This window comes from Bubalus kerabau, chromosome 7 (assembly GCF_029407905.1).
Source record: "Bubalus kerabau isolate K-KA32 ecotype Philippines breed swamp buffalo chromosome 7, PCC_UOA_SB_1v2, whole genome shotgun sequence".
Lineage (NCBI taxonomy): Eukaryota > Metazoa > Chordata > Mammalia > Artiodactyla > Bovidae > Bubalus > Bubalus kerabau.
In genome coordinates this window covers 114,474,849-114,499,618 of record NC_073630.1, presented here as the reverse complement: position 1 = coordinate 114,499,618, position 24,770 = coordinate 114,474,849, and the positions used below count along the sequence as shown (strand labels likewise).

Below are 24,770 nucleotides of genomic sequence, written 5' to 3'. Positions count from 1 at the left end.
GCTGGTTAAAAAAAAAAAAAAAAAAAGGGAGTGTTTGTGTGTGCTCAAGAAGCCGCATCACACGCAAACAATACAGCACTGAGCGACTTTCTGCGGCTTCAAGAGCCCATTGTCCTGTGCGCCTGGAATCCGTTCTGCTGTTGGCCGATCGCTGGCTTTGGGAGGCCAGAGCCCCAGGCACTGGTCTCCTCATGGTTTTGTGCCAGACAGAAGCAGCGAGGGATCCCAAGCTTGGAAAAAATTAATGATGAAATCCCCAGCAGCCCGCCATCTTCCGACAAGCAGGATTTCAGGATCGCCTTCCTCTCTCTCTGTGTGGGGACTCTTAACGTGGTGATGGGGCAGGCGGGGAAGCCTCCTGCTTTGGTGCAATTGACATCGTGGGAAGCGGTGGACGCTGTCTTTGGACAGAGACCAGGGAGGGTTCATAGGTGAGACAGGAAGGGTGGAGGTGGGCAGAAGGTTGCAGAAAGGCCAACAGTGATGGTGCCTGAGGGTTGTGACGGGGTGAGGGGTCCGAGGGTACCTGCAGACTCCTTCCATCCCAAGAGCCACATAGGCTGTTGGGTGTGGGAGGCTGGGAGGACCTTGATCAGGGTTCAGGTACAGGCAGGGGCAGTGACTGAGCTCCTTTGCAGCCTGCCCGCTCAGCCCTTGGGGAAGGGCTGGTGATCTCTTGGAGACCTTGCTGTGGGCGGGGCACCCTGGGAAACGGCAGCCCCCTGCTCATCCTCTGGGCCTGGCCCATCACTTCTGCAAGGAAATAGGAAAATTGCAGGCGGCAATTAGAGGTTTCAAAGGCCCTCATGTGTCATTAGGGGCTTGTCACCACCTTTCCCCGAGCTCGGCAATGAATGGCTCCCCATTGTCTCCCATCAAATTAAAGCTCCTTATCATAGGCTGGAGCATCCTCTGCTAATTGACTCCTGCTTTCCTCACTCATCTTTTATGCCACTGCACCTCGTCCCACCGCCGTCTGCAAAAGCCTTCTAATTGCCAGCTCTCTTCGAATCAATTCTATTCAACAGATGTGCGTTGGATTTCCGCTCCAGAGCTGGGCCCTGAGAGCAGGGGCAGCCGTGAGGCAGGTGAATCAGATGTCACCGTCTTTGGAATAGAAAAGAACTTCCTCCTGTCTGAGATACTCTTGCCTGGAAAATCCCATGGACAGAGGAGCCTGGTAGGCTGCAGTCCATGGGGTCGCTAAGAGTCGGACACGACTGAGCGACTTCACTTTCACTTTTCACTTTCATGCATTGGAGAAGGAAATGGCAACCCACTCCAGTGTTCTTGCCTGGAGAATCCCAGGGACAGGAGAGCCTGCTGGGCTGCCATCTATGGGGTCGCACAGAATCAGGCACAACTGAAGCGACTTAGCAGCAGCAGCCTGTCTGAGAGAGGAAGTGAGAGTTTGAGCCTCAGTCCAAACTCAGATGCTGAATCATCTCTGGAAAGTTAAAGTCTCCAGCCCTCTGTTATGGAGGCTCAGCAGTAAAATGGGGCTAATATCGCAGAGTTGCTCTAAAAATTGAGATTTTTATCTGTCTATGGCTTCCCAGGTGGCTCAGACAGTTAAGAATCTGCTTGCAATGCAGGAGACCTGGGTTCAGTCCCTGGATTGGGAAGATCCCCTGGAGAAGGGAATGGCAACCCTTTCCAGTATTCTTGCTTGGAGAACCCCATGGACAGAGGAGCCTCGTGGGCTACAGCCCATGGGATGGCAAAGAGTTGGACACCACTAGGGACTACCACTTTATCTGGCTACCTATGATTTCCATATAGACCACACACATATGCATACATATATATACAAACACACACATGCGTGCACACTAAACCCTCAAGGACCCATTGTTCTTTTCACTGCGATTCAAATGGAGCCTGAAGCAGCAGCAGTCATCTCTGTCTACAGAAGCTGGCAAAGGCCTCATTGAAGAGGAGAGATGGAGTCAATTTTTCTTGTTCCTGTAGGCACAATAGGAAAGGAGCATTCCAGGGAAGGGAGCTCCGTGTACAGAGTCAGGGAGGCAGGAAAGAGCCCTGCGTGTTCCAGCAATGGCAAGTCCAATTGGGGTCCTGGTTTCTGGAGGAGCCCGGAGGTGGAGGATGGGGGGAGGCGGGGGAGGATGACCCCAGAGAGGCAGTCGGTGGGCAAGTCCACAGCCACCGAGGCCCTGCCTCTTTCATTTGGCAGCTGCTCCTAATGACACCTCCTCCACTTTCTCTGTGCTTTGTGATTTCTGCTCTTAATATTACTCAGACTCACCCTTTCCATTCAGCCTTACCTGCTTCCAGCTTCAGGACAAGCCCCTAGCACCACTCAGGACTGATCAGATGTCATCTGTCACTTGTCTGGGCTCAGCTTGTAAAGTCCTCCAGGATAGAGGCCTCCTAGAGGACTCCCCTTATAACCACATTTCAGTAGCACTTTGCAAACAGAGGGAGTTTTGTAAATGCAATTGCCTCACCAGGTAGATTCTTAATTAGCAGCAGAGGAGTAGGGCTGGGAGGAGCAGAAACCCAGTAGAGATCCAACACCTTTTTTCCAGTGACCTCAAATGAGTCATCAGTCTCTTCGATCCTGATTTTCTGTGTCATCAATACAAGGGCCAGTTGTTTCTGAGGACATCCTGAGAAGCAGGGAGCAGCCTCAGGGACTTTGGGAGAAGGGTGCAGCCTAAAGGGAGCCTTTGTTTCCCTAACTGAGGCTGGGAAAAAGCCTGTCAGGTTCTTATGGGCTTGTTTGCCTGATGCGCTTGGAGTCTCGGAAGCTGCACCCCTGCCCTCTAGAGAACAGGGCCCAGGATGGGGCTTTTTCGCCAGCCCTGGTTGCGTGGGTGTCACACCTCACCCCTGTTTATCAGGTGGTGGTGTGGGCAGTGGCAACCCCTGGGCTGTGGTGGTGACCTTCACAAACCCTGGCAGGAGGGAGCTTGGGATCAGAAAGATGGACACACACGACATCTCCCTGCCAGTAAGTGCAGGAGCTGGGGTTGAGGTGAAAGGTTTTCTGACACCAACTCCAGGATCTTTTTTTATCATCCCACCCAGTATAAGTTTGGAGCACTGCGCCACCAAAAGGGAAACATACATAGAACCAAGAGCCCCATGGCAACCAATCACAAACCTTGTACGTTTTGGACTTGACCAACTGTAGGGAGGAGACGGAATAGACAACAGGGAGAGAGGCGTGGGGGCCCCTGGGCGTGGGCGGAGGGAACGACTAGGGGTCAAGTGCAGAGCTGGAGGTCTAGTGACAAAGTCTAGACTAGCAGAGAGAGGGGAAACAGGGCCTTGGGATGAGGTTGGGCTGGCTACACAGTTGAGCGTGATCAGTCATGACTCAGTCCCTGATGAGGGAGCTGCCTCTGAGGGTGGGTTCAACATTCAGATGGAGCACTGTTCATACACAGGAGGCAGAGCCACGTTCCTGACTTCACAAAGACGATTTTGCTGTCTGTCTCTTACTTGAGTTAATCTCACTGTAAAGAAGGGCATCTGGACACATCAGTCTGATCCCTGCTGGTCACAGGTACACGGGGAGCCTGGATGGAAATACAAAAATCTCCACCTTCACATCATTTAACCTGTCCTTCTCTGGCAGAATCTACCTGGAAGGGTGACTTAGGAGTCCCATCCTCTCTTGAAACCCCCTTCTCCTCCTTCTCAGTCCTTCTATCATCTTTGGATTCCAGAGGGACTGCCTCAGAACCTTGAGGCTTCCTGCCTGCTGACTTCCTCCTGTCTGAAAATAGTTATGCTGGATCTTCCAAGCTTCAGAGCTTTAGAGGAGCACCCACAATGCAAAGAAATAACTCCCTCATTTTCCTCTCTCTCACTTTATGACATCACCATGCTATTACACCTGAAGAATTACATAAGAGATGCAGGTTCTATCCCTGGGTTAGGAAGATCCCCTGGAGGAGGGCAAGGCAATCCACTCCAGTATTCTTGCCTGGAGAATCCCATGGACAGAGCAACCCAATGGGCTACAGTCGATAGTGTTTAAAAAAGTCAGACATGACTGAAGTGACTTAGCAGGCACTTGGTTATTTTAAAGACTTCTGTATGGACCAAAAAGTTCTTCAGTTCAGTTCAGTTGCTCAGTTGTGTCCGACTCTTTGCGACCCCATGGACAGCAGCATGCCAGGCTTCCCTGTCCATCACCAACTCCCAGAGCTTATCATGGACCAAAACTTCTATTCCACACCCCCCGCCGCCACCAAATTCATATGTTGAAGACCTAATCCTCAGTGGGATAGTATTTGGAGACAGGCCTTGGAGAGTTCATCAGGGCTTGATGCGGTCATGAAGGTAGGCACACAATGCACTTAGTAAGCTTATAAGAAGAGGACGCGTTAGACCAGAGCTCCCTCTCTCTGACATGTGAGGACACAGTGAGAAGGCAGCATCTGAAAGCTGAGAAAAGGGCGCTTACCAGGACCGGATCCTGCTGACACCTTGATCTCAGCCTCCAGAAATGTGTGAAACAAATATCTACTATTTAAGCCACCCAGCCTACGGTATTTTGTTATAGCTCCCCAAGATTATAAAGCAAGCTTCTCCCTCCAAAGGGTGAGAGAAGGAAAATGATTGGAAGTTAAAGGACGATCCAGAAACGCTAATTCTTGAGAAGGATGCCAGACGGGAAAGACACATGACCACCTCTTCCACGGAGTCCTCCTTGACCTCCCCAGATTGACACTGACCTCACTTGCACACAAGCTCAGCTGCCATGCCTGCAGTGTTGAGTGGCATTGGTTTGGGTGCCTATGTCCTTTTCTCAACTGACTCTGAGGTCCTTACAACTGGACCTTGCTTGTTGGTTTTCTCTGTGCATGGCTGGCACACGCAAGGGCCTCCATGAATGTCTGCAAGTGGAACACGCAGTAAGAGGAACTCTAGTTACGTCTCCCAGGATATACTTTTCAGGTGTAGACATCTTAGATCCAGCACCACAGTTAAGAGTTCTGGCCCTGCATGAGAATGCCTGGGTTGGAATCCTTCCCCTCCCACTTGGCTTCCCGACCTTAGGCTAATAGCTGACTCTTCCTGAGTCTTAGTTTCTACAACGATAACATACAGGTAGGAAAGATGCTTCAGCTTGTGGTGCAGTCAGCTAAGATCATCCATGAAAATAGTACTGGGCCTAGAGTCAATAGCGATGTGTGTGTGCACACGCTCAGTCGTGTCTGACTCTTTGTGACCCCATGGACTCTAGCCCACCAGGCTGTCCATGGGATTCTCCAGGCAAGAATACTGGAGTGGATTGCCATTTTTTTCTCCAGGGGATCTTCCCAACCCAGGGATCGAACCTACTTCTCTTGTGTCTCTGGCATTTCCAGGCGGATTCTTTACCACTGTACCTGGGAAGCCCTCAGTACTCAATAAATCTCAGCAATTATTATGTTTCCAGGAGGCAGAAGGGAGGGAGATTGCTCTGTGTGATGACCAGAGATATGAGAGGGGCTGGTCTTGAACTGATCTTAGAGGGTGGTTGTCGATAGTACGGCATACTTGGTGTGTGCTAACACATGGCATAAATTTGCTTCATTCTTAACACAGGTCTGCAAGGAAAGGACAATTAGCTTCGTGGTAAAGAACAGACTGAGGCTCAGTGAAGTTGTGCAAACCTGCCCAAGATTACACAGCTAATAAATTACAGTGTGGGCTTGACCTCAAGTTTACCTGACCCCATCAGTGTACAGGCAACCCCAGGGGCAGGAAAGCCAACATCATCTACACTCTGGTTACAAGAGAAGGTGCCTGTAAAGACAGGAGGACAGATGATGAAAGAGAAGACAGATGGGGTCAGGGGTGCTCTCTAGTGCCAGGCGGGGAACTTGAACTTGTTCCATAAATATTACGATGCCATTTCAAGGGTGGGAACAGGGAAGAAAGCAGATGAAAGGGTGGAGAGAAGCCTAGATTGTAGTATGTGCTGTGCTCAATCACTCAGTTGTGTCCGACTCTGAGGCCCCATGGACTGTGGCCCGCCAGGCTCCTCTGTCCATGGGATTTTCCAGGCAAGAATACTGGAGTTGGTTGCCATTTCCTACTCTAGGAGATCTTCCCAACCCGGGGACTGAACCTGAGTCTCTTGTGCTTCCTGCATTGCAGACGATTCTTTACCACTGAGCCACCTGGGAAACCCCCAGATTGCAGTATGCATGCTCAATCACTCAATCAGGTCTGACTCTTTGCAACCCCATGGACTGAAGCTCACCAGGCTCCTCTGTCCATGGGATTCTCCAGGCAAGAATACTGGAATGTGTTGCCATTTCCTCCTCTAGGGGGTCTCTCTGACCCAGGGAGATTGCAGTATAGTCTTTGTCACTTATCATCACAGATCTCAGCTGTGTGACGTGTGTGGGAGCTGGGGTGATAAAGAGAAGGCCTGGGTGCTACAGAAATGCCCGTCCTTGGCCTCGTGTCCACTGTAGGTATTTGTAGAATTTCCAACTCAGACCTCAGCATCTGGGTGCTCTGCTACCAGCGGCCAGGTCCAGTTGGGAGGGAGAGGATGCCCATGAGAATACAGGTAAAGAAGCTCCCGCCTCCTCTGAGGATGCCCGAGCTCTGAGGGGGCCTCTGTCCTGAGAGGCTGCGTCCTGGGCTCTACGCTACTCCTCAGGAATCAGCCTTGCACAGGCGCCTCAGTCCCTGCCCTTCAGTTCCCTTTCGTAAAATGGGGGGACGATAGCGCCATCTGCTCAAATGCACCTGCTTTAACAAGAGAGCCTGTGTTCGTGAAAAAGTGCAAAATCATCGTCCAAGCATTAAATTTGCCACCCAGATACTTTCTTCGTCCTATCTCCACCCCAAGCAAACTCCATTGAATTCAATAATTACGCCACCAAAATAGTCACAGGACATGCAAAAGAGAAATGAGAAAAATTCGTCCTCAAATCTCTCTCTCATTAATAGAGGAATTCCAGACCCAAGCAAATATGCCAGTGGGCAACCTGGATGTCATCTGTCATCTGAGATTCCTCCCGAGTCGTGCCCATTGCTAGTGATGTCACCGCGTGAGCACTTTCTGTATGCAAGGCACTGACTGCTTATCTCAGGCCCTTCTCGTTTTTCACAGAGATGATTCCAATAACCTGCACCCTGGCCTCCTTTGCTACTGTCCAATCCCTTCTCCCCATGGACATTCGAATGAGCCTTCTCAAACACATATAATCATGTCATCACCATTTAAACTCTGAATTGACTTCTTTGTCTCCAAGACAAAGTCTAAATTCCTTCACAGGCCATGGAAAGCCCTTTATTTTTGTAAATTAATTTTTACTGAAGTATAGTTGATTTACAGTGTTGTGTTAGTTTCTGCTGAGCAGCAAAGTGAATCTCATATACATATACATATACATGTATTTGGGATTCCTTGATGGCTCAGACAGTAAAGAGTCTGCCTATAATGTGTGAGACCCAGGTTCAATCCCTGATTGGGAAGATCTCCAGGTTGATATTCTGGCCTGGAGAATTCCATGGACAAAGGAGCCTGGTGAGCTACAACGGGGTTGCAAAGAGTCAGATGCGACTGAGTAACTAACACACACCCACAAACATATATTCTCTTTTCTAAGTTCTATTCTCATATACCATGGGCCTCCCTGGTAGCTCAGAATCTGCCTGCAATATAAGAGACCTGGGTTCAATCCCTGGGTCTGGAAGATCCCCTGGAGAAGGAAATGGCAACCCACTTCAGGATTCTTGCCTGGAGAATCACATGGACAGAGGAGCCTGGTGGGCTACAGTCCATGGGGTTGCAAAGAGTCAGACATGACTGAGCGACCAAGCACACATTCCTATAGAGGTCATTACCGAGTACTGAGTAGAGTTCCCTGTGTTATACAGGAGGTCCTCATTAGTTATCTATTTTATATTTAGTAGTGTGTGTATGTCAATCTCAATCACGCAATTTATCCCTCCCCTCCACTTTCTCTCTTGGTAGCCATAAGCTTGTTTTCAACATCTGTGACTCTTTGTTTTGTTAACAGGTCCATTTGTACCATTTTGTAAAGATTCCACATATAAGTGATATCGTATGATACTGGTCTTTCTCTGTCTGACTTATTTCACTCAGTATGACAATCTCTAGTTGCAGCCATGTTGCTGCAAACAGCTTTATTTTGTTCTTTATATGGCTGGACAATATTCCATTGTGGATCTCTCTATACCACATTTTCTTTATATGTTCCTTTGTAAGTGAACATTTAGGTTGCTTCCACGGCCTGGCCATTGTAAAGCAAAGCTATTTCTGATTTTAGCTTTGCAACCCGCTTTCAGTGCCCCCTAAATACTCCAGCCAAGAAAATAGGACCACAGTCGTATCAAGGCTTCTCCAAGTCTCTATACTGGAATTCCATTCTCCCCTCATCAATCTGCTGCTGCTGCTGCTGCTGCTAAGTCGCTTCAGTCGTGTCTGACTCTGTGAGACCCCATAGTCAGCAGCCCACCAGGCTCCCCGGTCCCTGGGATTCTCCAGGCAAGAACACTGGAGTGGTTTGCCATTTCCTTCTCCAATCTCATCGATCTAGGAAAGTCCAACTCCTGACTCGGAACTGAGGGTTTTCTCTTACAAGAAGCCTCTCTCTGCCATCACGTGCCCAGTTAACACACCCACTACCGTACTGTCTACAGTAATTGCTACTTCTTTTTTTTTATGTAAATTATGAGGAAGTAGATCAGAGGAACGGTGATGGCAGGATGCCCCTAACGTGAAGAGAGAACAGAGGAGGAGCATTTATCTACGGTTGGTCCTCGTTTTCGGGAACACATCAGGGAAGAGGTAGAATTCCAAAGCATTTCAAAGGAAGAATTGGATGCCTTGAGGTCACCGTGCTCTGAATTCCCAGCTGTCACCAAGGAAAAGGTCAGTATCGAAGGCTGTTGAGTAGAAAGAAGACAAAGTTCCTTGAGCAAGCTCAGGGCAGATAGATGGTGGTAGCTTTTGTTCTCCAGGTGGGTCTGCTGGCTGCTGGCTCCTCTGGCCATGGGCCAGGTGCCCATTAGCAGGTGATATTTTAAGAGATCTGGCACCAGTGGCAAGTGTGGGTGAATTTGACATTTACTAAGACTCTTTCCCTCCACAAAAATGAAGTTCCAGCCATCAGGGAGGGGTCCGAGGGCCGCAGACATTATCATTTTACTGGCCGGGGCATCTTTTATTGCCATCGGAAAACAAACATCCACCTTCTGACTTTGCTTCCAGCAGCCCTGGGTCTCTCATTGAACAGTGTTTTCTGGGATTTTTTTTTTTTTCTGGGGAACCAGAAGCAGGTTCCTTGACCCCTGACTTGACCAGTCAGAGGCAAAGAAAACAAAGAAGCCACCATCCTCATCCCCTCACTCTGTAGCTTCTGAGCCTCTGTAAGATTACAGAACCATCTCTTGTTTGTTGTTGGTGTTCAGCTGCTACGTCGTGTCTGACTCTTTGCAACCCCATGGACTGATGCATGCCAGGATTCCCCGTCTTTTCATTATCTCCTGTTTGGTCCTTTCTAACTCTGTAAAGAAGGCTGAGCACTGAAGGATTGATGCTTTTGAACTGTGGTGCTGGAGAAGACTCGAGAGTCTCTTGGACTGCAAAGAGATCAAATAAGTCAATTCTGAAGGAAATCAACTCTGAATATTCATTGGAGGGACTATTGCTGAAGCTGAAGCTCCAATACTTTGGCCACCTGATGTGAAGAGCTGACTCACTGGAAAAGACCCTGATGCTGGGAAAGATTGAAGGCAAAAGGAGAAGCAGGTGGCAGAGGATGAGATGGTTAGATAGCATCACTGACTCAATGGACATAAATTTGAGCAATCTCCGGGAGACAGTGGAGGACAGAGGAGCCTGTTGTGCCACAGTCCATGGGGTCATAAGGAGTCAGACTCGACTCAGCAACTGAACAACAGCAACAACTTTAAGTATATCAAATAATTCCTTATTCCCAGGAAGACAATTCTCTGCTTCCACAATTCTTATTTCAATCTTATTGCAGCCCATTTTCTCCTCCACTTTTTAAATTTCCACCCCATACCTCTTACTCCAGCCCCTCAATCTTAGTCCAAATGAGCACTTGCTCTGTTGGGTTTTAGATATTTTGAATATGTATGGATGGTAATTGTATCTTCTGCCCCTAAATGCATCTTTTTAAGATTTCAGTTCAGTTCAGTTGCTCAGTCGTGTCCGACTCTTTTCGACCCCATGAACTGCAGCACTCCAGGCCTCTCTGTCCATCACCAACTCCCGGAGTCCACCCAGACTCGTGTCCATTGAGTCAGTAATGCCATCCATCCATCTCATCCTCTGTTGTCCCCTTCTCTTCCTGCCTTCAATCTTTCCCAGCATCAGGGTCTTTTCAAATGGGTTAGGTTTTTGTTAAGATCAACTCTTCTAGTCTCTCCTTTTACATTCAGAGCTTCTGCACCTTTTAGAATATGGATCTTGCTAGAAGGGTTATTAATTCCCTGCCATTGAGAGTGGATTAGGCCATCTGTCCTGAATCCTCGCCTGATAGTGATGTTAACAGCAGCTACCACTGACCATGGGCTCCATACTGGCCAGACACTGGATGTGGCCCCTGACCTGAATCCATGATCTCGTTCATTGTGGCAATGAGTCTGAACATTCCGTATCACTGTTGTCCTCAGCGTGCAGGTGTGAGAACGAGGCTCAGAGGGGCTACACAGATCAGACAGATCAGACAGATACTGGCAGATCAGACAGATACTGAGATTCCAAATCTACCTGCCTTTGAAACCAAAGTTCAGAGTCCTATGCTGCCTTATATCTTGAGCTTTTGTTGAGGTCTGTTTTAATTTCTCCTTCTTAAGAAAATGATGATAAATAAAGACAGAGGATGAGATCTGAGAAACAAACATCCTGGACACCCTGAAATTGTCCTCTCCCCTTATTATGGGCCTCCCAGCAGGAGTGAAATTCAGTTTCCTTAGCTAAATCCATTTGAATTCATTTCCAGGAGCTAAAATTTGACAAGCGGCTGTAACAACGCACTCCGGTGGAGGCCGGGTCTGTAGCCGCCGGCATGCCTGCCACGGTCTAATTTTGTTTCTCTCCCGTTTGCCTGGTGTGATTTGTCCTTTAGAAACCAGCCTCATCTGGGAATAGTGTGCATTTGTTAATTACCTTTACAGAGCCAGCAGATGGTGCAGGAAGCACTGTATTGTCTGTGGACCCAAGCCAAAACAGAGAGAGAGAGGCATCTGTTTATTTGTTTAATTTCTTTGCAAGGAAATGGTGGGTATAAAAATAAAACCGGTCGTCACTAGGCATTTCAAAACGAGAAACACTTTTGGTGTCGCATAATAATGGTTTAAAATAAAATTCCCTTTTATTCCCCAAAGCCTTTGCAATTCAAAGAAGCCAAGGAACCAGGAACTGGCTGTGCTGGACTCAGACAGGACCCATTATGTGTGGGTGCTAAATCATTTCAGTTGTGTCCCATTCTTTGCAACCCTATGGCCTGTAGCCTTCTAGACTCCTCTGTCCACGGGATTCTCTAGGCAAGAATATTAGAGTGGGTTGCCATGCCCTCCTCCAGGGGATCTTCCTGACCCAGGGATTAAATCTGCATCTCTTAGGTCTCCTACATTGGCAGATGGGTTCTTTGCCATACCTAGGAAGCATTAGCCAGTCTTAGACGCTGGCCATACTTAGCTGTTGAGGAAAAGAGCCCTGATCTTAGGTGGAGAACCACCCAGCAACTGGGCGCCATGTACAGTCTTTCACTGTATGTCCATAGCCCCACTTCTCGACTGGCCAAAGGCCAGGTGAGTTTCCTATGAACAGAAGATTACGGTCACTCTGTCTACACATTTGATGGCAGGAGTTCAGAACAGAAATCTACACCTCTGTCCCTAGAATCAGAATATCCCAGAGGGAAGGAGCCTTCAAAGCACTCCAGTTGAACCTCCTCCTTTCAGAGATTAGGACATAGAGAACCCAGATCAGGAAAGGGCTTGATTCCAAGTCACCAAGATTATCAGTGGCAGAGTTGGAGTCAGAAGCGAGGTGACCACGTCTCTCAGCTTGCTGCTCCCCTTCCAGAAACTGCCAGATGAGGAGAAGATGGGGAGGGTCGGCCTGGGAAGACTCTGCACGGGCTATGTGAGCTAAGTCTTAAGAGACTGCTGGCTGGGCAAAGATGGGCCCTCAAAGCCACACTCCTGGAGGTGGGCAGACACGTGACTCTGAGAAGCTCAAAATAGACTAGAGAGACAAGAGCGGGGGCCTGTGTCCAATATGGTGCAGACGGGCTGGTGGGGAACCAGACTGAGGTAGAGATGTCACAGGGGATAAACAGAAAAGGGTCCAACGCAGGGTGGTGACATCGAAGATCAAGAGGTTTCATGTTGTTGCACTCCATAGGAACTTCTCTGCTCAAGGTCACCAATGACCTTGAAGTGACCTTGAAATCCAGTGGTCACGTCATTGGCCTGACCTTTCTCAATACAGCTAATCACTACCTTCTTCTTCAGATGCATTATTTTCTTAGGGTGCAGACACCACACTCAAGTGTTCCTCTTCCTTCCTCGGGGGCCCCGTCTTGGCTCAGCTTCTCTGCCATGTCTCTAAACAGTGGGGACCACAAGCCTCCCTCCTTGACTTCTTCCTCCTCACCCAAATTCTTCCCAGGGCTTTAAACATCATCTTTGAACCATCAGCTTCCGATTGTCTCTCTTAAGCACTGATCTTTGCCTTCATATTTGCATGCATTTATCCAACAGCTTACCATTCAAAAATCAAACGGATCTCTGGAGCACAGAGTCAGATAAATGAAAATCCTCCAGTCATGACATACTGTCAGAGTCAATCCATACAGCGGACACCCATGAGCCAAGGGCATCTCCAGAGCTAGATCTTTCCACACATTTATGTGCTTTTCGCCTGCTCTTTTCCTGGTCCTTCTCACCCTAAAGTAAACATCGTTCGGTGTTTTACTTTGTCATTTCCTAACACAGTTTTATCACATATATATATGCATGCCTAAAAGAGGTAACTTTTGTTTCCAGTGGTTATTTGAATTGTATTGAAAAAGTATGCTGTATATCGTTATGTCACGAAGGTCCACTTTTCTTGTTCTCTGTGGCCTCAACCAATCTTTTTTCACTGCTGAATGGATTCTTTACCAGCTGAGTCACTAGAGAAGCCCAAGAATACCAGAGTGGGTAGCCTATCCCTTCTCCAGGGGATCTTCCCGACCCAAGAATTGAACCAGGGTCTCCTGCATTGCAGATGGATATCTTTACCAGCTGAGCTACCAGGGAATCCCCCTCAAATATACCACCATATGTATCCGCTTTCCTGTCCATAGGCATTTGGGTTGTCTCTGGATTACTATTAAAGTTAGCATCGTTATGTGCATCTTGTCACATCTGCTGACACATATGTAAGAGATGCATTTAGGGGTGTATCTAGGAGTGAACTCCTCATTGATTCAGTTCAGTTCAGTCAGTAAGCCTTGTTTGACTTTGCATCCCCATGGACTGCAGCACACCAGGCCTCCCCGTCCATCACCAACTCCCAGAGTTTACTCAAACTCATGTCCACTGAGTTAGTGATGCCATGCAGCTATCTTATCCTCTGTCGTCCCCTTCTCCTCCTGCCTTCAATCTTTCCCAGAATCAGGGCCTTTTCCAATGAGTCGGTTCTTCACATCAGGTGGCCAAAGTATTGGAGCTTCAGCATCAGCATTAGTCCTTCCAATGAATATTCAGGACTAATTTCCTTTAGGATTGACTGGTTTGATCTTCTTGCAGTCCGAGGGACTCTCAGAGCCTTTTGGCTCTCAGCTTTCTTTATAGGTTATAAATGTTCAACTTTACATAATGATGCCAAACTGCCTTATACAATGATGATACCGGTCCAGCTAGCAGTGTATAATATGCATTCTTTTTGTTCCACATTTTGATCAACACTTGATATTGTTAGACTTTTAAATTTCTGTCAATTACCTGAACATAAAATTCCATCTCATCAGGATTTTGATTTGCATTTCGCAGATTACCCTTGAGGTTGAGCGGCTCTTCATAAGTTTATTGCATACTTTTTGGTTTAGTAATATGTCTTTCCATGTCTTTTGCTTATTTTTTCTATTGATTTATCATATTGTTATTGCATTGTAAGAGTTCTTTTTTTTTTCAATTCTTAAGTTGTGGTGAACTTTTATTTCATTTTATGAACATGATTTATTATTTACATGTATATGTATATCCTTCTTAAATGTTTTGATATTTGTGTCTTTTTATACTAACCCTTTGCCTGGTGTGTGTCATTTGTATATATTCTAGTTTATAGCTTGATTCTTCATTTTCTTAATATGTCTTTTTTGATTAACAAAATTCCTTAATTATAATGTTCTTAAATTTTTCAGTCTCTTATACTTTGTGCTTTTTATCTTTATTCTTTTTCTCTATCCTAAAATGAGAAAGATATTCTTCACTACATTACATAAGAGTTTGAAAGTTTTTACAATGACCCTTGGGTCTCGCATTCCTCTGAAATTCATTTTTAGTGTGGTGTCAGGCAGTGATCCAATTTCACCTTTTTCCTCCCATGATGAGTGACCATTTTATCAACACCTTTTGGTAAACAGAATCTCATCTCCCCACTGATCCGTCAAACTACCTGCATCCATATATTAGATTCTATATAAACATGCTTAGTTTCTGGGGTCTCTATTCTATTACAGTGGTAGGAATAAATTTTATCATTTTGTTCATCCAACACTTTTCCTTTCATTTCTTTTTAGAGACTTCCCCTTTTCTCTCTGTTGGCCTTCCTATGGATGTGGACAGATGACCCAGGCTGGACAGCAAGCATTCTCCATCTCCTGAGCAAGGTGATTAGTTTAAAATTGGTCGTCTGATTAATTAAAGAGTCAAGAAAAGAGAAAGCATCACTGAATGAGAGCAGAGGCAGCTGCTTGATGACAGCCTTTGAGCACCTGGATCCAGCTGTGCCTGAAGCAGGTCCCCTTTGCACTTCCCATTATATAAGCCAATGAATGCTCCTTGATAAACTTAAGGAGGGTTTTTAATCTCTTGAAATTAACAAATACATATGGTCACAGTCTCATCTACCTGCAGGCAAATCAAGAGAATCTATGGCAGAGTCAATTTTTTTTTTTTTCAAACACTGTCTTTCCCTCTATGTGTGTGTGTATTAGTCAGTCATGTCCAATATTTTGTGACCCCATAGACTGTAGCCTGCCAGGCTCCTCTGTCCATGGAATTCTCCAGGCAAGAATACTAGAGTGGGGAGCCATGCCCTTCTCCAGGGGATCTTCCCTACCCAGAGATCCTGCATTTTATCCTGGGTTTCCTGCATTTTAAGCAGATTCTTTACCATCTTAGCCACCAGGAAATGCCATGTTTCTCCCTCTGCTCCCACCCAAAGACAGAAGCAAGATTAAGTTCAAAAAGCTCCAGGCAACACTTTTAAGACCTTAATTAAAGCGTAGAACTCATTGTTTAGGTAAATTCGATGCAGAAGTCCCATATAAAGAACATATAAAAGTGATATCACTGTGATTGAGAAAAGGCTGAGGATGCATACAGACCTCCTTATGCTAGCCTAAGAGCCATCCATTTCCATAGATTATGAACGTGATCAACTTAGCCTGGAGAATTTCCCTAGCAGGTCTTACTAGACCATTAAAAAAACAAAACAAAACAAAAAATTTTTTTTTGGTTTTAGAGTGGATGACTTTAGGCTATTCAGTCTGGAAATAACAGATAACAGGGCAGTTATCTTTGGAGGCCGTTCTTAATCCCTGGCAGTAACAGATGTCATCAGCATGGGGAGAATGCTGACTTTTCCGTTCTCTGGAGCGAAGAGGCAGAGGAGGCAGAGGGGCCTTTTGCTAGACTGAGAGTCATAGTAGATCCAGCGGGGAACCTGGAAACAGCCGCTTCGGGTTTCTTCCTCTTTCCACTCTGCCTTCGAATTTATGACCCTCTATGCTCCTGCCTCCATTGCCTCAACACCTGAACAGTCTCCTAGTAGGAGGTGCAAATCAGCCAGTCTTTGCACTTCTGTTTGAAGTCAGATCTCTCCAGGGGAACCCACTTATCACCTGGAATCCCACTGCCTGTTGAAAGCTTGGTGCATGTGTGTCTGCTAAGTTGCTTCAGTCATGTCTGACTCTTTTATGACCCCATAGACTGTAGCCCACCAGGCTCCTCTTTCCATGGGATACTCTAGGCAAGAATATTGGAGTGGTGTGCCATTTCTTCCTCCAAGGGATCTTCCTCACCCAGGGATCGAACCCACCTCTCTTACATCTCCTGCATTGGCAGGTGGGTTCTTTACCACTAGCACCACCTGCTAAGCCCTGAAATCTTGGTAGCTTGATTCAAACCCCATAATTCCATGGTCAGTGGGATTCCAAAGCCCTCCCCAACATTTATTGATTTCTGAAACGCTTAAATTGTGCCAGGATCCTCTGCCTTGGGAAAAATATGGAAGGTTTATGGGAAAATAAGAAGGAGAAACAAACCTGAGGTTTATAATAGGGTAAATGATAGATAGGATAAATGATAATAAGGTAAATGATAGAATCAAAATTCAACATGATCTTGAAAGATAAAGCCAAGGTGAAATTGGCATTATGAGATTGGACAGGGAGAAATGCAAGATTTTCCATTTCAAGTTTTTTCCTTCTTTTTTAAGTTAGGGATAGAATGAATTAATGAATAATATATATGTATGAATGTTGTGGGGCTTTCCAGGTAGCTCTAGTGGTAAAAAATTCACCTGCCAATGCAGGAGACACGGGTTCAATCCCTTCGTCAGGAAGATCCCCTGGTTGAATAGGAAATGGCAACCCATTCCAGTATTCTTGCTGGGAGAATCCCATGGACAGAGGAGCCTGGCAGGCTCAGTTCAGTTCAGTTCAGTCGCTCAGTTGTGTCAGATTCTTTGCAGCCCCATGGACTACAGCACGCCAGGCTTCCCTGTCCATCACCAACTCCTGGAATTTACTCAAATTCATGTCCACTGAGTCGGTGATGCCATCCAACTATCTCATCCTCTGTTGTCCCCTTCTCCTCCTGGCTTCAATCTTTCCCAGCATCAGGGTCTTTTCCAATGAGTCAGCTCTTTGCATCAGGTGGCCAAAGTATTGGAGTTTCAGCTTCAACATCATTCCTTCCAATGAACACCCATGACTGATTTCCTTTAGGATGGACTGGTTGGATCTCCTCGCAGTCCAAGTGACTCTCAAGAGACTTCTCCAACACCACAGTTCAAAAGCATCAATTCTTCAGTGCTCCGCTTTCTTTATAGTCCACTCTCACATCCATACATGACCACTGGAAAAACCATAGCCTTGACTAGACAGACCTTTGTTGGCAAAGTAATGTCTCTGCTTTTTAATAGGCTGTCTAGATTGGCCATAGCTTTCCTTCCAAGGAGTAAACGTCTTTAAATTTCATGGCTGCAGTCACCATCTGCAGTGATTTTGGAGCCCCCCCAAAATAAAGTCAGCCACTGTTTCCACTGTTTCCCCATCTATTTGCTATGAAGTGATGGGTCTGGATGCCATGATCTTAGTTTTCTGAATGTTGAGTTTTAAGCCAACTTTTTCACTTTCCTCTTTCATTTTCATCAAGAGGTTCTTTAGTTTTGTAGCCTGGCAGGCTACAGTCCATGAAATTGCAAAAGAGTTAGACACAACTGAACATCTGAGCAGAGTACAGCACATGGTTGATGCAGCTATGCTTAAAAATAAGAAATGGAAATCTCTTTGGATGGAGGAAGCCAGTATAGAGTATGGCTCAGCCCCTGGAGGGTTAAACCCACAGGAGCAACCCCCCAGTTCAGGGCACAGGCTGGGACAAATGGAAGCTCCTGTATTTTGGCTCAAAAAACTCAACTGGAAACAAAACTTTTAAGAGATTCAAGACCTATTGACTACAGATCATGCTTTCTACCATCTACAGCTAAGAGTCAAAATACCTTTGCACAGCATATGAGCCTCTATGACTTAGTTCTGTCTACTTTCCATTCCATAATTGCTTCTCATGTGAAAAAAACCAAGCTTGCAACAAATCAGTTTTTTTGAAAACTAACAAAATAGGCAATAGAACTAGGCGTGTATATTTCCAGATCAAAGGAAGTGATCTGTGTGCTTTCTTTGCACTGATTAAACCTCATCTGGAGTTTTCTCTGTGTCCAACTCCGGGACTTATGTTTCCAAAAAGACAAGGACAAGATGGGGAAATAATCCAGCATGAGGAGCTCACCGGCAATGAAAAGATATGTCTTGTGTGGATATATTTCGCTCAGAGAAATCTTTCAACTCCCATGATGGCTATTTTCAACTGTTTGTAAGGTAACCGTAGATGATGGAGCAGGCATGTTTCAGGAAAAAAAAATTTAGAGCCAATGTGTGAACCTTGCAGGAAGTCAGACTCAGCTCTGGACAAGCACTAACCCTCACAGGAATTGACTATTGAGAGCAACAGCAAGTCTTCTGTAGCTGGGACTGTCCATCTACAGACAACATGCTCAGTGTGAGAGAGTGACCTTGTGCATGGAAGAGTCTAAATGACCTGAAATGTACCCCTCTCTTTGTGACAGTCACGATCAACAGGTTCTAGGATTTCTTAGAGATATCCAGAAGTCTTGAAGAGAACAGGAGTTGTCAAGAATGGAGAAATAAGAGAGAGGAGAATATGAGGAAGATGGGATTAACATTAGAGAAACTCTGAAATCCGTTAACTGGGCCTTCTAGAAACTCGATTTCCTCTTTCTTGCCCACTGACATACTTCCCCCATTCTCCATGCTATTGTCTTTGCTACTTTCAAGATACTCCTTAATTAAAGGGTTAGCAATAATTCATACTAACATGTCTTTTCTGCCTAGAGTCATTGCTTATCAGTAAGTGATAAAAGCTAAGTAATAGACTATAGAAAGTACAGTCATTAGCTATTTGCAAGGGAGAAATCAAGGGTTATATTTGCAGGTACATATGCCAAGCGTTGATAACAAATAACAGAAATGTCCTTTAACTTCAGCACAAAATGTATCTATTTGAAGAACACTGGGGAAGCTCTCAGAAATGAGGATCAGTAACCACACCTTAGGAAAGATATGAACCAGGGAAGCCCTGAGGGCCTGGGAAGTAGAACAGGTGAACCTTCTCTCCCATGGCTGCTGCAAGAAAACTTTGCTCTACCTGCTGCCACGGCCATCATATCTGCGTGTCTAACTGAACATTCAGATTCTCAAAAGGCAGAGAATGATGGTAGACCTTGGGTCTTGTGACCACCGTGGAGGCTAAGAGAGAAAGTTCTCATGCCGGGTGGTACAGGTAGAAGCATAACGAAAGATAACCAGTGTGAAGGATTGAAGGCAAAGGAAGAAGAGGGCAGCAGAGGATGAGATGGTAGATAGCATCACCAGCTCAATGGACATGAATCGGAGCAAACTCCAGGAGACAGCGAAGGAGAGGGAAGCCTGGCGTGCTTGGAGGTGCAAAGACTCAGACATGACTTAGTGACTGAACAACAACAAAAAGACAGCCGGATGTAGGAAAATGTGTAAAAGAGGGACAGAGGGTCTTTTGAGCAACCTAAAATCACATCACACAAAGTCTTGAGAGTCGTCTCATGTCACCAACAAATCCAGTACCATCACCACGATGCTCACAATGCTTGAGTGTCTCCCAGGTTCCAACAGGAGAAGTCCAAGTTCTGTAGCAAGTATCCATGACCCACGAAGCCTTACCCTTGACTACTTTGTTGCAGTGGAAAAAGTTTTTCTATTTTTTTCTCTTGCCCTTTGATGGGTTCTTTTTTAACTTTAACCATTCCTAGTCTGTAGTCTGTAACTAATCTTTTTGATTTTAACTGTTCCTAATCTGTAGTTTGTTTTTCGAGAGACTAACCTGATATGTCAATTACATCCTACACCCATCGCCCTCTAACTCTGAATGAGCTATGTTCTGCAGCTGTGTATGTGTGCATGTATGCTCAGTGGTGTCCGACTCTTTGCGACCCCATGGACTGTAGCCCGCCAGGCTCCTCCTCCTTTGGAATTTTCCATGCAAGAATACTGGAGTAGGTTGCCAATTCCTTCTCCAGGGGATCTTTCCGACCCAGGGATTGAAACTGCATCTCTTGAGTCTCCTGCATCAGCAGGTGAATTCTTTACCACTGCCCTACTTGTATATTATCCTTTAACTCTTTTTTATCACATCCTGTATCTGGTGATCACCTTTACAGCACTGTTTGCAGACCACCCCTTGTAGTTTTTCTCTTTTTGCATTTCAGAAAGAAAGCTGCGGTGCAATAAACAGAAGACAATGGACCCAACGACCCGGGCTACCAGACGCCAGCATATGACTGTGTTCAAAACAATGCAAGAGGAAGAAGAATACAAGATGCTTACAACTTTGTCCCTTATCACCCGCCTCTGACTGTGTGCCCTCCTCTATAAGATCCTCCAGATTCCTCATGGAAGGCGGGGCACAGACCTAGAGGCATGAACCTACTGTGTCTTTCCTCCACTGGCTCAAGATTAAAGCCACTTTTCTATTTCCTCCCAACTCTGTCTCCATAATTTTGTTATTTGACTTCAGTGGGCAGAGAAAGCCAAGATTTTGGTGATAACGACTTCACTGGCTGAACGACCACTGGGTTACCTTTCTGGCTGATGCCCAGCCACCATGTACCCTGGTATTTGTGGTCCTGACACCCCTTCTCCATGCAGCCCCCTTCCCATTCCTGCCAGCTTTGAGGTTTCCTCTTTGACCTCCTAGATGATGAAACAACTTGACGGGCTGCATCCACAAAGCTCCTGCTCGGTTTGGTGTCTCCATTGACTCCAGGTTTATTTTTGAGGTTTACAGTTTTGTCAAATGTGTTTCCCATGAGCCACCTCATATCTCTGGTAGCACAAGGCAGGATCTAAACAGATACGGTCCTTGGGAGCATCAGAGCTAGGGCAGAAGTAAGGGTGAGGTGCAGAACCATAATCTTTCCCTTTCCTTCTCTCTACTTCCAAGTCAGAGTAAACAGAGCTTCATATTGCCTGCTGCGTTGTAGGTGCTCAATACACACTCATTTGAACAGCTACCAAGGGCAGAGGGCTTTTACTCCTCACCACCAATGACCAGGCCCAGATCCAGGTCTCATGAAGCCTGAGGCTTACTCAGTTTGCCTGGCCCTCTTGGGAAAAGAATACAAATTCTTATTTTGGCAATTTTCAAAAAGACAGATAGCAGGAGGAGTGCCTTGAAATAGACTCCTGTAAGAGAGAGACGTGAGGCAGAAACATCTTACCTTCCTGGTAAATCCTCCTCTGCTCATACCCATGTCATTTCACAGAAGAGAGTCAGGGAAGGAGAAGGGTCAGCCTTCATGAAGTCTTTTTTTTTTTTTTTTTAATTTAATTTGTTTTTTATTAGGATATAGTCATCTTGGGCTTCCCAGGTGGCTCAGTGGTAAAGGATCCACCTGCAATGCAGGAGACGTGGGTTTGATCCCTGGGTCGAAAAATGCCCTCGAGAAGGAAATGCTTGCCTGGGAAATCTCACAGACACCGGAGCCTGGCGATCTATAGTCCATGGGATCACAAAGTTCAGTTCAGTTCAGTTCAGTCGCTCAGTCGTGTCCAACTCTTTGCGACCCCATGAACTGCAGCACGCCAGGCCTCCCTGTCCATCACCAACTCCCGGAGCCTACCCAAACTCAAGAGTTGGATATATCTTAGCAACCACTATCAACAACAATATAGGTGATTACAAAGTTGTGTTAGTTTCTGCTGTATAAGAATATGCATATCCCCTCCCTCTTGGATGTCCCTCCCACCTTCCAACCCCCATCCCATCCACCCAGGTCATCACAGAGCACCAAGCTGAGCTCCCAGTGCTATACAGCAGGTTCCCACTAGCTATCAGTTTTACACATAGTAGGGCACACACATTAAGCCCAACCTCCTAATTCATCCTTCCTCTTTACGCCTGATCCTGTATCCACATGTGCATTCTCTACACCTGTGCCTCTATTCCTGCCCTAAAAATAGGTTCATCTGTACCATTTTCCTAAATTCCACATACATGTGTCAATATGTGATATTTGTTTTTCTCTTTGTGATTTACTTCACTCTGTGTTGCAGACTTTAGGTTCATCCATATCTCTACAGATGAGTCAGTTTCATTTCTTTTTATAGCTAAGTAGTATCCCATTGTATATATGTATGTACTGATGGTCAGCTACATGTAATCATAGGGTAGTTTTTTAAAAAAAATACTTCAGGAATTCCTGAAGTATTTAAAATTATTTTTCTCACACAATTTGAAATCGCTGTTAAACTGTCTATATAAAACAACACACATGTAAGTGCCTTACAGATTACATTTTAACTCATTGATGACTGAGGTCATCAATAAGATACTTTGAGTTGCCAGATTATCTTAACTTTGGGGAAGGCTATAGTAAATCTTTCTTGATAGCTTAAAATGTGTGTCTTTGAATATTTTTGGAATGTGGCATTGATTTGGAAAGGCTGTTGTTTTCTGTTTGTTTCTTTTCTTTCTTTTTTCCCCTCTAAATTCAGGCTCAATCAGGGCCCTCGCATGTAAAATTGTATGCATAGGAACCCTTCTATAGGATTCCTTAAGTGCATAAGTACGTGCTGGGGGAAGGAAATTGAACTGTTGGACCTGGTGAAAACAGTCCCAACAGGTAATTTCTCAGATGACTGTCCATTTTAAGAGCTACTGATATGAATCAGACATTGAAGATAAAAAGTGTGGAGTCACAGTCAAGCTTTTTTAAAAAAGACTTTTTGATGTCAACCATTTTTAATGGCTATATTGAATTTGTTACAATATTGCTTCTGTTTTACGTTTGTTTGTTTGTTTGTTTTTGCCATGAGACATGTGGGATCTTAGTTCCCCCCAAACAGGGATCCAAGCTGCAGCCCCCAGCATTGGAGGTGAAATCTTAACCACTGGGTGAAATCCCATGGTTAAATATTAGTAACAGTGCAGTTTCGTAATATGTGGACTAGTTTTACTGAAGACCGAAGATGTTGACACTCCAAGATGAGCTCCTTAGGAACTGCCAGCCCTTTGCAGCTACAAATCTTGTGGAAAAGAAATTTATCCAATTCTGTGCAACAGAGATAAAATTCAAACATACGTGACACTCTGAAACTTTCAGAAAACTGTGACTGCTGTCTGTGCCCTCAACTGTAGTTTGCTGGTGTAAATTAGCAGTGACTCATTGGTTTCATTGTTTGTTTTTTTTTTTCATGTTTTTTTTTTCATTTTTTTTTTTTATTGAAGGATAATTGCTTTACAGAATTTTGTTGTTTTTTGTCAAACCTCAACACAAACCAGCCATTGGTACACATATATCCCCTCCCTTTTGAACCTCCCTCCCATCACCCTCCCAATCCCACTCCTCTAGATTGATACAGAGCCCTTGTTTGAGTTTCCTGAGCGGTACATCAAATTCCTATTGGCTATCCACTTACATATGGTAGTGTAAGTTTCCGTGTTACTCTTTCCATACATCTCACCCTCTCCTCTCCCCGTGTCCATAAGTGGTTTCATTGTGTTTTAAACATAGGTTCTGAGTTTAAACAAATGGACATTTATGCCGACACGCCACTTTGAGTTTTCAGTATAATTTTCATATCTGCACTCTATGTATGATTTTATTTGAAAATGAGACTTCACTGCTCAATAAAAAAATAAAACCAAAAAATAGTGTGCTAGCAGGGAGAACGTGGAGTTTAGATGTAGGTGGTTCCTCGGTTCACATTCAAGCGATGACCAATGCTAAGTGGACCCCATAGCTTGTATTTCACAATTGCTTGCCGGACCCAGTCCAGTCATTAAGAGTGCTGCCTACAGATATAGCCTGAGACCCTTGAGGTTCTTAGGCTTTTCTTTTTTCTTTCAGGAAACATCCTACGTGAGGAAGGTGCATTCTGCATGTCAATATGGTAGCTATGTTCAAAGCCCAAAAAGAACCTGGAAGATAAGGACATTCATGGAAAAAAAAAAAATGTGCTAGGTAATCGGGTCAGCCTGGCTCTGAGCCCAAGTGGGCAGTTCAGTAATTGAAGAGTTTTGTTTCTCTAAGAAGCCCACGGGACAATGCCGGCCTTATGCTGTATCCACTGCCCAGACCTTACCTCCCCGCACGGCCCTGGCCCCGGCTTTGGGGACCTCCCGTAATCTCCTCCTGTGGACAAAGGAACAAAGGCCAGTCTATTTCTCTCCGCCCCGGAGATGCCATCAGGGGAAAACAGAGCATGTTTTCTTCAAAGTCCAAAACACTCAGTTTTTGGCTAGGAGGCCAAACTTGTTGAACTGGGAGAGAAGGGGCTCCGATTGGAGGCTGGGAGGCATTGGCAGGTTTCCTGACTCTGGGTGGAGTGTGCTGGGCTCCGGGTGAGAGACTTGGTGGGAGTTGGACTGCAGGAAGAAGAAGGGGAGCTTGCCAGAACTGGCTGGCTCCAACCTCACATTCTTGGCAAGGAGAGAGAGTCCTTGGAGGGGGAGATCTCCAGAAGCTGCAGGGAGGGTTGCCTTTCCTCTGCCTATGTGTTTGCAGAATCGTAAAGGCAATCACATGCGTTATTAGACATTAAGCCAGAGTTGACGCTCAGCAGAAATAAACAAAACCAAGGAACAAAACCCAAACGTCTCAATTAGGTCATCAGAAAGATGTCTCCTTGGTGTCGACAATCAAATTTCCTCTTCATGTTTCACTGGCAGACGTGAAGTCT

The 24,770-nt window shown here is 45.6% G+C and overlaps 1 long non-coding RNA gene across 1 annotated transcript; it reads left to right on the top strand.

Annotated features, from left to right (window-relative positions):
• Positions 1-8,629: 8,629 nt before the first annotated feature.
• On the top strand, positions 8,630-20,571 carry LOC129657321 (uncharacterized). Its single transcript, XR_008716683.1, has 3 exons — positions 8,630-8,878; positions 14,769-14,858; positions 20,297-20,571. It is a non-coding gene; the product is annotated as an uncharacterized LOC129657321 (long non-coding RNA).
• The last annotated feature ends 4,199 nt before the right edge of the window (positions 20,572-24,770 follow it).